The sequence below is a fragment of the Rhinoraja longicauda genome, chromosome 14 (genome assembly GCF_053455715.1).
Source record: "Rhinoraja longicauda isolate Sanriku21f chromosome 14, sRhiLon1.1, whole genome shotgun sequence".
NCBI lineage: Eukaryota > Metazoa > Chordata > Chondrichthyes > Rajiformes > Arhynchobatidae > Rhinoraja > Rhinoraja longicauda.
This window is the reverse complement of record NC_135966.1, coordinates 31812460-31826904: the sequence shown is the minus strand read 5'-3', so window position 1 is coordinate 31826904 and position 14445 is coordinate 31812460. Positions and strand designations below refer to the sequence as shown.

The 14445-nt window shown below is 48.1% G+C and overlaps 1 long non-coding RNA gene across 1 annotated transcript in view; it reads left to right on the top strand.

The window, feature by feature from the left end:
* LOC144600179 (uncharacterized) overlaps window positions 1-14445 on the top strand; it is a 33786-nt gene that overhangs the window by 2760 nt on the left and 16581 nt on the right. The window contains exon 2 of the long non-coding RNA XR_013548095.1: window positions 12734-13287. This is a non-coding gene — a long non-coding RNA (uncharacterized LOC144600179). The remainder of the gene's footprint in view (window positions 1-12733; window positions 13288-14445) is intronic.

The following is a 14445-nucleotide window of genomic DNA, read 5'->3' as shown; positions in this document are numbered from 1 at the left end:
GAGCTAGAAAGTTTCAAGCAGATGTATGGGACAAGTTTTTCTTTACACAGTGAGTGGTGGGGGTGCCTGAAACATGCTGCCAGGGGTGGTTTAGTTCAGTTTAGAGATGCAGCGTAGAAACCGGTCCTTCGGCTCACAGAGTTTGCACCAATCAACAATCACCCCATACACTGGTTCTATCCTACACTCTAGGAACAATTTGCAGAGACCAATTAACCTACAAAGCTGCATGTCTTTGGGATGTGGGAGGAAACCAGAGCACCCGGAGAAAACCCACACGGTTGCAGGGAAAACACGTAAACATCGTACAGACAGCACCTGTAGTCAGGATCGATCCGGGTCTCAGGCGCTGCAAGGCAGCAACTCTACTGCTGCACCAATGTGCTGCCCGCAATGTGGAGAGGCAGATATGATAGTGGTGTTTAAGAGGCTTTTAGATAGGCACATGGATATGAAAGGATATGGATCACTTGCAGGCAAAGGAGATTAGTTTAACTTGGCACGATGCCAAGTTTAACTTGTTTAACTTGTTTAATTAGTTTAACTTGTCCAACTGCTGCCTGTTGCTAATATCCCCTAATCCAGGCATCATTCTGGTTAAACAAGATTCTGGACACACAGATTCTGTCCCAAACAAAGCTTCTTCTCATCTAGGCACATCATTTTCACGCAGAGGCTGATGGGTCTAAGGAATGAACTGCCAGAGGAGGTAGTTGAGGCAGGAACTATAACAACATTTAAAAGACATTTGAACAGGTACATGGATAGGAAAGATTTAGAGGGATATGGGCCAACGTATAGAAAAGACAGACAGGTGGGCAGAGGGGGTGGGGTTGCTCTGCTGGTAAGGAATGATATTCATTCCCTTGCAAGGGGTGACATAGAATCAGGAGATGTTGAATCAGTATGGATAGAAATGAGGAATTGTAAGGGTAAAAAGACCCTAATGGAAGTTATCTATAGGCCCCCAAACAGTAGCCTCGACATAGGGTGCAAGTTGAATCAGGAGATAAAATTGGCGTGTCACAAATGTAATGCTACGGTGGTTATGGGAGATTTCAACAGCCAAAATTGACTGGAAGGAGGCCCTAGCAGGGAAGACGGTAGAACAGCAATGGCAGGTATTCCTGGGAATAATGCAGAGGTTGCAGGATCAATTTATCCCAAAGAGGCGGAAAGACTCTAAGGGGAGTAAGAGACACCTGTGGCTGACAAGGGAAGTCAAGGACAGCATAAAAATTAAGGAGAGGAAGTATAACATAGCAAAGAAGAGTGGGAAGACAGAGGATTGGGACTCTTTTAAAGAGCAACAAAAGTTAACTAAAAAGGCAATACGGGGAGAAAAGATGAGGTACGAGGGTAAACTAGCCAATAATATAAAGGAGGATAGCAAAAGTTTTTTTAGGTACGTGAAGAGGAAAAAAATAGTCAAGGCAAATGTGGGTCCCTTGAAGACAGAAGCAGGGGAATTTATTATGGGGAACAAAGAAATGGCAGACGAGTTAAACCGTTACTTTGGATCTGTCTTCACTGAGGAAGATACACACAATCTCCCAAATGTTCTAGGGGCCGGAGAACCTAGGGTGATGGGAGAACTGAAGGAAATCCACATTAGGCAGGAAATGGTTTTGGGTAGACTGATGGGACTGAAGGCAGATAAATCCCCAGGGCCTGATGGTCTGCATCCCAGGGTACTTAAGGAGGTGGCTCTAGAAATAGTGGAAGCATTGGAGATCATTTTTCAATGTTCTATAGATTCAGGATCAGTTCCTGTGGATTGGAGGATAGCAAATGTTATCCCATTTTTTAAGAAAGGAGGGAGAGAGAAAACGGGTAATTATAGACCAGTTAGTCTGACATCAGTGGTGGGGAAGATGCTGGAGTCAATTATAAAAGACGAAATTGCTGAGCATCTGGATAGCAGTAACAGGATCATTCCGAGTCAGCATGGATTTACGAAGGGGAAATCATGCTCGACAAATCTACTGGGATTTTTTGAGGATGTAACTAGGAAAATTGACAGGGGAGAGTCAGTGGATGTGGTGTACCTCGACTTTCAGAAAGCCTTCGACAAGGTCCCACATAGGAGATTAGTGGGCAAAATTAGAGCACATGGTATTGGGGGTAGGGTACTGACATGGATAGAAAATTGGTTGACAGACAGAAAGCAAAGAGTGGGGATAAATGGGTCCCTTTCGGAATGGCAGGCTGTGACCAGTGGGGTACCGCAAGGTTCGGTGCTGGGACCCCAGCTATTTACGATATACATTAATGACTTAGATGAAGGGATTAAAAGTACCATTAGCAAATTTGCAGATGATACTAAGCTGGGGGGTAGTGTGAATTGTGAGGAAGATGCAATAAGGCTGCAGGGTGACTTGGACAGGTTGTGTGAGTGGGCGGATACATGACAGATGCAGTTTAATGTAGATAAGTGTGAGGTTATTTGTAAAAGGATGCCACTCGTAGGCAGAGTCTTTTACTATATAAGTTTATTAATGACACTACACATACATTATGCCCTAGCTGTCCGTGGTCATCACTGGCACTAGAGAGCGAGCTGGAGGTGGGGAAGTTACAATTATACCAGAGACAATGGGGAGTGGTTAGTAGTGGTGAGGTCACTATGTTAAAGGAACATGCACTGATCTACATCCTTCCTCTTGGAAACAAAGTGACCACGGCTCATGCGCTAGGCTCAAACTACAAGCAGACTACTCGTACACACCGTACCGGACAGGCGGCCTGACCACTCTCCCAGAGCGGGTGCGCAACCCACCATCCCCTCCGGTCGAAGGAGCAGCATGAACGGGTGCGGGTACAGAGGCTGGGGAACCAGGGGAAGGAGGAGGACTGGGAAGCGATGCACGCGCAGGCGAGGGAGGGGAAGGTGGCTGGGGCGACTGCGGATGTACCGGAGCAGGAGGCACATCAGGCACCGCGGACTGGACGGGAGGTGAATACGGGATCGCGGGTGGCGGTGCAGGCTCGTTTACCAGCATCAGGTGCTGGCGGGTACGACGGTACACGGTGCCCTCGTAGTTGACCAGGTACGACCGTGGAGAGTCAGCATTGCCGACGACCACGGCCAGCCGGTGGTGACCGGAGGTCGACTCCATCCGGACAACCTGGCCAGCGAACAAAGGTGGAAGGGGACGGGACGACTTGTCAAAGGAGCGCTTCTGAATGAGCTGCTTTTCAGTGATGCGCTCCCTGACAGCGGCAGGGCTCCGAGCCGTGGGTTGCAGGGATTGCTGGGAGACGGGGATAGGGGGTCTAGTGGTGCGGGACATGAGGCGCTGGGCAGGGGAACCGAGCGCGGGGTCCCGGGAGATGTTGCGGAGGTTGAGGAGGGCAAGGTACAAGTCCGAACTGTCAAGCCGGCAACGTTCCATCAGTTCCTTAGCGCTGCGGACAGCGCGCTCTGCAAGTCCATTGCTTTGCGGGTACTCGGGGCTGCTGGTGATGTGGCGAAAGTTCCACCGGGTGGCGAAAGCAACAAACTCCGCGCTGGTAAACTGGCTGCCGTTGTCGGACTGGAGAGATGCCGGGGAACCAAAGGTAGAGAAGTGGCGGCGAAGCTTCCCGATGACGGCAGCAGACGTGAGGGACGGCAGCAGGTCCACCTCGAACCAGCTGGAGTAGGAGTCCACCAAGACCAGGTAGTGTTTGCCACGCCACTCGAAAATATCGGCGGCAACAGCCATCCATGGCAACTCGGGAGCCGGCTGCTGCAGGAGAGGCTGGCGCTGCTGATGAGGTAATAGGCTGTTGCAGGCAGCGCAGGCGGAGACCCTGTCCCGGATCTCCTTGACCATGCCAGGCCAGTAAAACTGCTTGGGCCTGGGATAACGTGGCCTCCACCCCTGGGTGTCCGTTGTGGGCAGTGTGGAAGTAGTGATCTCGCAGCGCAGCCGGCACCACAACCTTGTGACCCTTCACCACCACGCCCGCGTGCAGCACCAGTTCATCCCGAACCAGGAAGTAGGGCACGGCACCAGCCGGCAGGGAAGACCGTCGTTCAGGCCAGCCACGGCGGATGACGCCCTTAAGCTGTTGAAGGTTCGGATCAGCGGCAGTGTGTGTGACCAGGGACTGCATCTGCCAAGATGGAACGATGTTGACGTTCAACACCATCAGGTCAGCCGATTCGTACGGATGGCGGGAAATGGAAGGTAGTGGGGCACGGGACAAAGTGTCTGCCACGAACATCTCCTTGCCTTTGCGGTACACGATTTCGAATGTAAAACGCTGCAGCTGCAGCATCATTCGCTGCAAGCGGGACGAGGCTGCGTGGATGGGCTTGTTTAAAATAGAGACCAGCGGCTGGTGGTCTGTTTCGATGGTGAAAGTTTTTCCCAGAACGTAGTCTCTGAATTTGGAGCACGCGAACACCACGGCAAGGAGCTCCTTTTCAATCTGCGCGTAGCGCTGTTCAGCAGGGGTCATTGTGCGAGAGGCATAGGAGACGGGCAGCTGTCGGTCGTCGTAGAGCTGCAGGCAGGCAGCACCAAGGCCGAACCGAGATGCATCGCAGGTGAGGACAATTGGCCTGTTCAGGTCGAAAAACTGCAAAGTCGGGGTCCGTGCGAGTCTGGACCTCAGGGCCACGAAGGCCGATTGGTGGTGCGGGAGCCAGACCCAGGCATTGTCCTTCTTGGTCAGCTCCCTCAGGGGGGCACTCAGTTCGCTGAGGTCGGGTATGAACTTACCCAAGTAGTTGACCATGCCCAGGAAGCGCTGCAGGCCGGGCACGTCAGTGGGAGCGGGCATTTCGGTGATCGCCGCCGTCTTCGCGGGGTCTGGCTTCAGGCCCCCCGCCGTGAAAACGTGGCCGACGTAGGTGACTTCCTCAACGCGGAACCGACACTTCCTTCGATTAAGCTTGAGGTTGATCTCACGAGCCTTGTCCAGGACCTGGCGGAGGTGTCGGTCATGCTCAGCGACGTCCCTCCCGTACACCAGGATGTCATCCACGATGATGGCGCACGGCAACCCAGCAAACAGCTGCTCCATCGTACGCTGAAAAACCTCGCTTGCCGAGTTGATCCCAAAAGGCATGCGGAGGAAACGGAACCTGCCGAACGGTGTGCTGAAGGTGGTCAGGAAGGAGGAACGTGCATCCAGCGGTATCTGCCAAAAGGAGCTCTTGGCATCCAGGACCGAGAAAACCGTGGCTGGACCGACCTGTGCCGCGACGTCCTCCACCGTCCGCATGGGGTAGTGCGGGCGTTTAATAGCCAGGTTCAGGTCCTTGGGGTTGATGCAGATCCTGATCTCGCTCGCGTCCTTCTTGGCAGCGACCACCATGGTGGAGACCCACTGGGTGGGGGCACTCACCTCCTTGAGGATGCCCATGTCCACCATGCCACGTAGTGTGGACTCCACGCGGCCCTTCATGGCAAAAGACACACGGTGGGCCGGTCTGACCACTGGGTCGACCCCCGGGTCCACAACGATCTTGTAGGCACAGGGCAGCTTCCCCAGGACGTCATCAAATCGGTCAGGGTACTCGATCAGGGGGTCCATGGGGGCCTGCACCAGGTGGATGTCGCGGTGAAATGAGACCAAACCAAAGTCCTGGCATGCACGGGCGCCCAGCAGGGTGACGTTTTCAGATGCTAGCAGGAGGAACGTGAGGGGCCGAGAGGTCTCCAGAACAGTACAGATAACCGTTGCCTTTCCCACGGCAATCAGAACGCCTCCCCCATAGGCATGGAGGCGGGAGTTGTCAGGAGTAACCCTCTCCCCCGAACTTATCTGCTCGAAGAGGCCCACAGACATAACATTTGCAAACACCCCAGTATCGACCTTGGCAGTGAAGGAGTGTCCATTGACTGTAACATGCACGGATGGATCCGTTATCAATGCAGGTGCTCCCAAGAGCGAAAACACCAGAGAGTCTCCATGGGAGGAAGTCGTATCTGAGCCATGGAGTACCTCATGTTGGTACCGGGAACCGGTTGCGCTATCATCGTTGGCAAGGTTGTTTAGACTCCCTCTAGGAGCAGGGACAGGTCTCCCACGAGAACGACAAGCTGCAGAAAAATGGTTCTGCTTCCCGCAGGAATTACAAGTTTTGCCCTGCGCTGGGCAAACGTTATACCAGTGTGACGAGAAGTTGCAGTTTGGGCATCTGCGAGGGGTGACCATAGCGGGCGCGGAGGGGGCGACCCGGGTCTGCGGGTCATTCAATCGCCGGCGGCCGGTGAAATTTATGTCCTGGGGCGCCGGCCGAGATACTGAGCCAACAGCAGAGGCCATGCGTGCGGCATGTATGGCGTCCGTCAGCGACAGGTCAGGCTTCATCAGGAGCTCATCCCGCAGCTTAGAGTTTAGGAGACCGTTGACCAGGACGTCCCTGATCATCTCGTCGGGTGTAATCGTTTGAAGGCGGCACCGCCGAGCCATATGTCGTAAAGATGCAATGAAGGCGTCAACGTGCTCCCCTGGAGTCTGACGCCGCGAGAAAAATTTGAAACGTTCGATAATGTTATTGGTGGGTATATCGCACAGGGCAGTGAACTTAGCCATGAGACATACCGGGTCGTTGCGGTCCTCCGGAGGGACGAATTGGAACGACGCATAGCGTTCCATTGCCTCCGGACCAGCCAGGTTGAGGAGCAGGTGAGCTTTTATCGCAGCAGTTGCATCAGGATAGGCAATCGCTATATAGTGTTCGTAGTCCCGCTGGAAGACAGTCCAGCGGTGCACTATGTCCTCATCGAAAACGAGCGTGTCCGGACGACGACACGAGGAAGACATGGCAAAGTGGAAGGAGGGGACACAATTGGGAGAAACAAATGATAAACTAAAAACCGATAAACAGGAGACGCAAGTCTACCGATCTGACACCATGTAAAAGGATGCCACTCGTAGGCAGAGTCTTTTACTATATAAGTTTATTAATGACACTACACATACATTATGCCCTAGCTGTCCGTGGTCATCACTGGCACTAGAGAGCGAGCTGGAGGTGGGGAAGTTACAATTATACCAGAGACAATGGGGAGTGGTTAGTAGTGGTGAGGTCACTATGTTAAAGGAACATGCACTGATCTACATTATTCACTTTGGAAGTAAGAATAGAAAGACAGATTATTATCTGAATGGTGTCAAGTTAGGAAGAGGGGATGTTCAACGAGATCTGGGTGTCCTAGTGCATCAGTCACTGAAAGGAAGCATGCAGGTACAGCAGGCAGTGAAGAAAGCCAATGGAATGTTGGCCTTCATAACAAGAGGAGTTGAGTATAGGAGCAAAGAGGTCCTTCTACAGTTGTACCGGGCCCTGGTGAGACCGCACCTTGAGTACTGTGTGCAGTTTTGGTCTCCAAATTTGAGGAAGGATATTCTTGCTATTGAGGGCGTGAAGCGTAGGTTCACTAGGTTAATTCCCGGAATGGCGGGACTGTCGTATGTGGAAAGGCTGGAGCAATTAGGCTTGTATACACTGGAATTTAGAAGGATGAGGGGGGATCTTATTGAAACATATAAGATAATTAGGGGATTGGACACATTAGAGGCAGGAAACATGTTCCCAATGTTGGGGGAGTCCAGAACAAGGGGCCACAGTTTAAGAATAAGGGGTAGGCCATTTAGAACGGAGATGAGGAAGAACTTTTTCAGTCAGAGAGTGGTGAAGGTGTGGAATTCTCTGCCTCAGAAGGCAGTGGAGGCCAGTTCGTTGGATGCTTTCAAGAGAGAGCTGGATAGAGCTCTTAAGGATAGCGGAGTGAGGGGGTATGGGGAGAAGGCGGGAACGGGGTACTGATTGAGAGTGATCAGCCATGATCGCATTGAATGGCGGTGCTGGCTCGAAGGGCTGAATGGCCTACTCCTGCACCTATTGTCTATTGTCTATTGTCTAAATGCGAATAGGTGGGACTAGTGCAGATGGGCATCTTGGTCAGCATGGGCAAGCTGGGCAGAAGGGCATGTTTCCATGTTGTATGACTCTATGACTCCATTGAGATGTTGTTGAACGAATCACATATCAGGTGGCCAGGATGTGTCAGAGATTTTCAGATAATAGTCAAGTCAAGTAAATTTTATTTGTATAGCACATTTAAACACAACCCACGTTGACCAAAGTGCTGTACATCAGTGCAGGTACTAAAAAAGAACATACAACAGCACACAAACCTAACAACACAGATATAAACAATTTACAGCGTCCCCTCAGAGGGCCTCAAACGCTGGGGAATAGAAGGGGGCAGTTCTCATGGGGATAGGGGTGCTCTTCCACTGTCTAGGAGATGCAACCACAAAAGTGCGGTCACCCCTGAGCTTAAGCCTACACCTCGGGACAGTCAGTAGCCCCAAGTTGGCCGACCTGAGGGACCTGGAGTTTGAGTGGTGGGTTAGATGATTTTTGATAAAGGAGGGGGGGGGGGCATTTAGGGATTTGTATGCAAATAGGAGGAGCTTGAAATCGATTTTGTACCGTACTGGGAGCCAGTGGAGTGAGGCCAGAATTGGGGTGATGTGCTCCCTTTTACAGGTACTCATCAGGAGTCTTGCTGAGGCGTTTTGGACCAATTGCAGGCGGGACAGGGATGATTGGCTGATCCCAGTGTATAGGGAGTTGCAGAGTCCAGGCGGGAGGAACTAAATTGCGTGGATGATTTTTTATGGATCGTCAAATTGGAGGAATGGTTTGATTTTAGCTATGGTACGAAGCTGGAAGAAACTGGCTTTTAGCACAGAGTTGACTTGCTTGTCAAAATTAAAAGCGGAGTCAAATATCACGCCAAGGTTTTTGACGAGGTTTGACTAGGGTGTATAGGCTTCCAAGGCTGCCTGTTGTCGTTTTAATGGAGTCGGGGGGGGGGGGGGGGGGGGCGAATAGGATGACCTCAGACTTGCTCTCATTTAACTGAAGGAAGTTCTGTGCCATTCAACATTTTATGTCCTCAAGGTAGTGCATGAGGCAGATTAAATTTGACCGGTTGTTGGGTTTCAGGGGGAGATAAAGCTGTGTGTCATCAGCATAGCAGTGGAAAGAAATGCCGAGCCTTTGAATGATTTGGCCGAGGGGAAGCATGTACAGAGAGAAGAGGATGGAGTCTTGTGGAACCCCGCAGGAGAGGCTAGCTGGGGAAGATGAAAAATTGCCTATATTGATGGAGAAACTCCTATATTTGAGGTAGGAAACGAATCAGCTCAGGGCAGTGCCATCTACGCCAACCCCGTACCAGAGATGGTCAATTAGGATGGTGTGGTCCACTGTATCGAACGCTGCACTGAGGTCGAGAAGGAGCAAGATTGCCAGTCGCCGATGTCGATGGCGAGAAGCAGGTCGTTGGATACCTTCAACAAAACATAATAGAATACTAAAGCAGCTATTTTCTGGAGTGCAGACTGAGTGATGGACAGAAAGTGAGATTCAAAGATTCTCTTAGAACATAGAAACATAGAAACTAGAAAATAGGTGCAGGAATAGGCCATTCGGCCCTTCGAGCCAGCACTGCCATTCAAGTTGATCATGGCTGATCATCCAAAATCAGTACTCCATTCAAACTTTTTCCCCATGTCCCCTGTTTCCCATAGCCCTATAGAGCTAAATCTAACTCTCTCTTGAAAACATCCAGTGAATTGGACTCCACTGCCTTCTGTTGCAGAGAATTCCACGTATTCACAACTCTCTGGGTGGAAAAGTTTTTCCTCTTCTCAGTCCTAAATGGCTTCCATGAAGAACCCCAACGTTGACACTGGCACACGTGGGAACAGTCATTGTACATGACGTTGATGAGGCCGCATTTGGTATATTTTGTTCAATTTTGATTACCTTGCTATAGGAAGGATGACCTTAAGCTGGAAAAAATGCAGAGAAGATTTACAGGGATGTTGCCAGACTTGAGGGCCTGAGCTATAGGGGACGGCTGGGATGCTAGGACATTATTTCTTGGAGCGCAGGGGTGATCTTATAGAGGTGTATAAATGAATGAGGGGAAAAAGATAAGGTGAATGCACAAAGGGATGAATGCCCCTTTTACCCACGGGAGGGGAATCGAATCACAGGACATAGGATTAAGGTAATTAATAAGGATTAAGGTGATTCTTAAGAAATACTAGACCAAGTGGACCCGTTGGACCCAAACCTCTCCCCCCACTCCCCCCTCCCCTCTCCCTCCCCTCTCCCTCCCTCCACCCCTCCCTCCTCCTCCCCTTCCCTCCTCCCTTCCCTCCCCTCCCCTCCCCTCCCCTCCCCCTCCACCCCCCCCCTCCCCTCCCCTTCCCCTTCCCCTCCCCCTTTCCCCACCCCTCCACTCCATCCCTGTCAATCCCCCTTATCCTCCTCCCTCCCTAGGAAATAGATTTAAACTTTAAAATGTGAATAACTTTGAAAATATAACACTGATTTCAATGAAACTTCTTCTAGAAAGCTTTGATGAAATGAGTCTGGAGCATTTAATGGTCAAGTACACCAGGATTGGAGCAATTAAATTCTTACTTGCTGCAGCTTTACATGCACAACCCGCAGGCATTGCCACTTTCATTTCACTGCACATCGAGTATGTGTATGTGACAAATAAATTTGACTTGACTTGACTTGACTTGACATTAAGCAGAACAACACAACTAATCTATAATAAGTCAATCAGTTATTCTAGGTAAACCAGACCATGATAGTGCAAGCCAAAATACATAGTGCACGCTCAGTAGTTCAAAGTCCATAGTAGCTTATTACTGAAGTAGGGTTGTACAGAGTGGTTCAAGAACCTGATGGCTGATGGAAAGAAAAATTCAATGATTCAATGATACTTTATTGTCACTTATACCTAGGTACAAGTGAAATGCTTTGTTTTGCATACAACCCGGTAAAATCATGTAGCAGCACACAAGTGATGCCACATTTTGGCGGTGACAAAGTTGCAAAGCTTCAGTCTTATCTACTGCCTGCCATCGCACGTCACATCTACTGAGACTGCTACATCTCATAGCTATTGCACTCATGGTTACTCTATGACCATAGTGCAGTATGTCTCTTCCTTTTTCATGTTTGCTTTATACTGTTGGATTAACTTGAATCTGTGAATGTTGCATCCATTTTATTTTGTAGTTTGTTGCATGCCTTTGCCTTTAGGTTGGATTAGTCTTCAGATTTACTTCACTCCTTCCCTCCCCCGCTGGGTCCCTGCTTCCTTCTTTTCAGCCAAGGAAGTGTTTCTGCGGTCTCATTATTGTTGTTATATTTAGGATAGGAAGCAAGACCACCAGCATAAATAAGTCTCACCTCAGTCACTCCTTCTTCTCCCCTCTCCCATCAGGCAAGAGGTACATAAGTGTGAAAATGCATATCTCCAGATTCAGGGATAGTTTCTTCCCACCTGCTATCAGGCAACTGAATCATCCTATCACTAACTAGAGACAATAATGAACAGAACTAGTTGCACAATTTGGGCATAGGATGCTCGCAGAGACAGCTTTGTGATGATGATCAAATCTAGGTTTTTAAGGTACATTTTCTAATGAATGAAATAAAAAGCAATATTAATCAACCTGAAACGAGAGTTATAGAGTCATACAGCACAGAAACAAGCCCTTCAGCACAACACGTCCATGCCGACCAAGATGGCCCACCTGCACTAATCCCACCTGCCCGCATATGGCCCATGTCCCTTTCCTATCCATGCAACTAGCGAACCTTTTTTATCGTGAGACTTAATTAGGTGCAATATTTTAGAGTGATTTATTAAATTGTAAATTTGCACTGACAAATGTAATTTATCATGTTGACAAAGAGTGTAATACGATTTTCTTAAACTATGAATGCACCCAGTATTTGAAAAATCATATTTACAACCACCTTAAAATGGGTTTTCATTAGAATGGATTAGAATTTCATTTGAATTTTCATTAGATTCTTGGCCAAGTATCACCTGGATATAATCACTGAATTATGGAATCTTTGAACTATCTTTAATCAAACTTTATCGGACTTTATCTTGCACTAAATGTTGTACCATTTGTCGTTTATCTGTGCTCTGTGGACGGCTTGATTGTATTCATGTATAGTCTTTTCTTTGACTGGATAACACACAAACAAAAGCTTTTCACTGTACCTCGGTACACGGAACAATAATAAACTAATCTAAATTAGAGATTGTTTGGCCTATCCATGTTCTCCAGAGATGCTGCCTGACCCACTGAGTCACTCCAGCATTTTGTCCCTGGAGAACATGGATAGCACTTTATGTCCTTTTCCTTATAACCAAAACACACTAATCTAGATAGCATTCTGGCAAAACTCTTCTACACCCTTGCAAATCCTCCACATCTGTCTAAAGCACACATTCACCTGGGGTTAATAGAACTAATCTCACTGAATACTCCCCGAAGATCATTTTCCTCGTCACTAAAAATTTGTTGACAATGTTTCTCCTCAAGGTAGATCGCAGACGCAATCAAAATACATCCACATTAGCTCAATCATGAATGATGTCTGCCACAGGGACCTTCTATATTACCAGTCACACACCATCCTGACGTGTATATATATCTCCATCTGCTCACCGCTGGGTGTAAATCCTTGAGTTTCCTTCCCAATGGTACGATGCAATTTTGTCAATACAATACCTTTACCAGAGAGCGCAATGGTTCCAAATGACAGATCACCACCATCTTATGAATGGTGGTGCTGGCTCAAAGGGCCGAATAACCTCCTCCTGCACCTATTTCCTATGTTTTCTCACATGGAACATTAAAAAATATATATTTATGCATTTTACAGGGTCCGAGGAGTGCTGACAAATCCAGCATTTGTTGGCCATCCCAATGATTGTGAGAAGGTGATGGTGAACTAATGCAGTCCTTCAGGTGAAGGTTCTCCTGCAAGATTAGACCTGGTGATGATGAAGGAGAGATGATGTATTTGCAAATCAAGGTGATGTGCAACTTGAAGCCAAACCTGCATCTCAAAAAACATAACACCATTTATCACAAAGCAGCTTTCCCAGAGAGACACAAGGATCACAAGTATCGATGTTGAGACACAAGGAACCACAATTGCTGGAATCTGAAGCAAAACACAAAGTGCCTGAGTAACTCAGCAGGTTACTCAGTATGTTACAGTTTACAAGACACTGGTGAAGCTGCACTTGAGGTATTGTGTTCGATTTTGGTCACCCTGCAGTTGGAAAGATGCCATTAAGAACATACGTTTAAAGTGAGTTGGGAAAGATTGAATTGGAACTTGAGGGGCAACCTTTACACAGTGAGTGATGGATATATGGAACGAGCTGCCAGGGAAAGTGGATGAGGAAGTACAATAACAACATTTAAAAGGTATTTGGACAGATGTAGATGGGAAAGGTTTAGAGTAATATGGGCTAAATGTAGGAAAATGGGACTATCTTAGATAGGGCATCTTCGTCGAGTTGGGCTGAAGCTGTGTGACTTGTGAGTCAATTGCAACAAAATCTCCTTCAAATTTACTTCACAAGTTAGACTGCAGGAGCATTCAAAATACTTTCTTAATGTCAGTTTTCTTTTGTTCATTAATGTGAACTGACTGATTAATGTATAGCTTCATATTTTTAACACCGATATAACATTTATAAATGCTTTGATTTGTTCTGAAATAGAGAGATTTCATCAATGCAAGTCATTGTGAAAAGTTGAGCTGTCGACATGCCTCTTTTTCTAACGTAGTTTCAATGATTAATGAAATACAAGTCTCATGATCCCCGGAATATGCAGATGCCAATCCCTAGTGCGATATAAAGACAAGCAGAGATTCAGCTGGTATTCTTTACAAAGAAGATTAATGGATAATCTAATTGAAGTGCTTAAGATGATTAAAGGAGCTGATAGCACAGATAGAAACTGTTTTCTCTGCTGAGGGAATCCAAAACAAGAGAGTATTTTTTTCAGGCATTTTTGTGTAACTGCAAAGACCAAAGATGTGTGCCTCCTTAATAGACGCAAAGTGCTGGAGTAATTCAGCGGCTCAGGCAACATCCAATGGTTCAATGGTGCTTTTAATGTCACGTGTGAAGTGCAAATGCACAGTGAAATAATTTTCTTACAAACAGTCCAGTAGGGTATTGCCATACCTAAGCACATCCCCGATTAGCAAGTGTACAGAAATATTCCATTGATCCCGCATGTAAGAGGCGTCAGGTTATGGCACCATTTTCAGAGTCCAGTCCGTGCTCTAGGCACCCGATCCAGGCAACCCCCAGGCTACTAAGGGCTCCCAGCCGTCGCCTTCCCTTGAACGTGTGGATCCTACACAGCTGGTGTCAGGCAACTGTGACCACCAGGTTCAAGAATAGCTTCTTACAAATAACAATCGGGCTCTTGCAATGCAACAATGGATGTCTCTGGTTGGACTGAGGACTGCAGAGTTTTTTTACACTAATATTGTGGATATCAATTTATTGTACTTTTGTTTATTATGTATTATCTGTGTGTTGAAGATAGACACTAAATGCTGGAGTA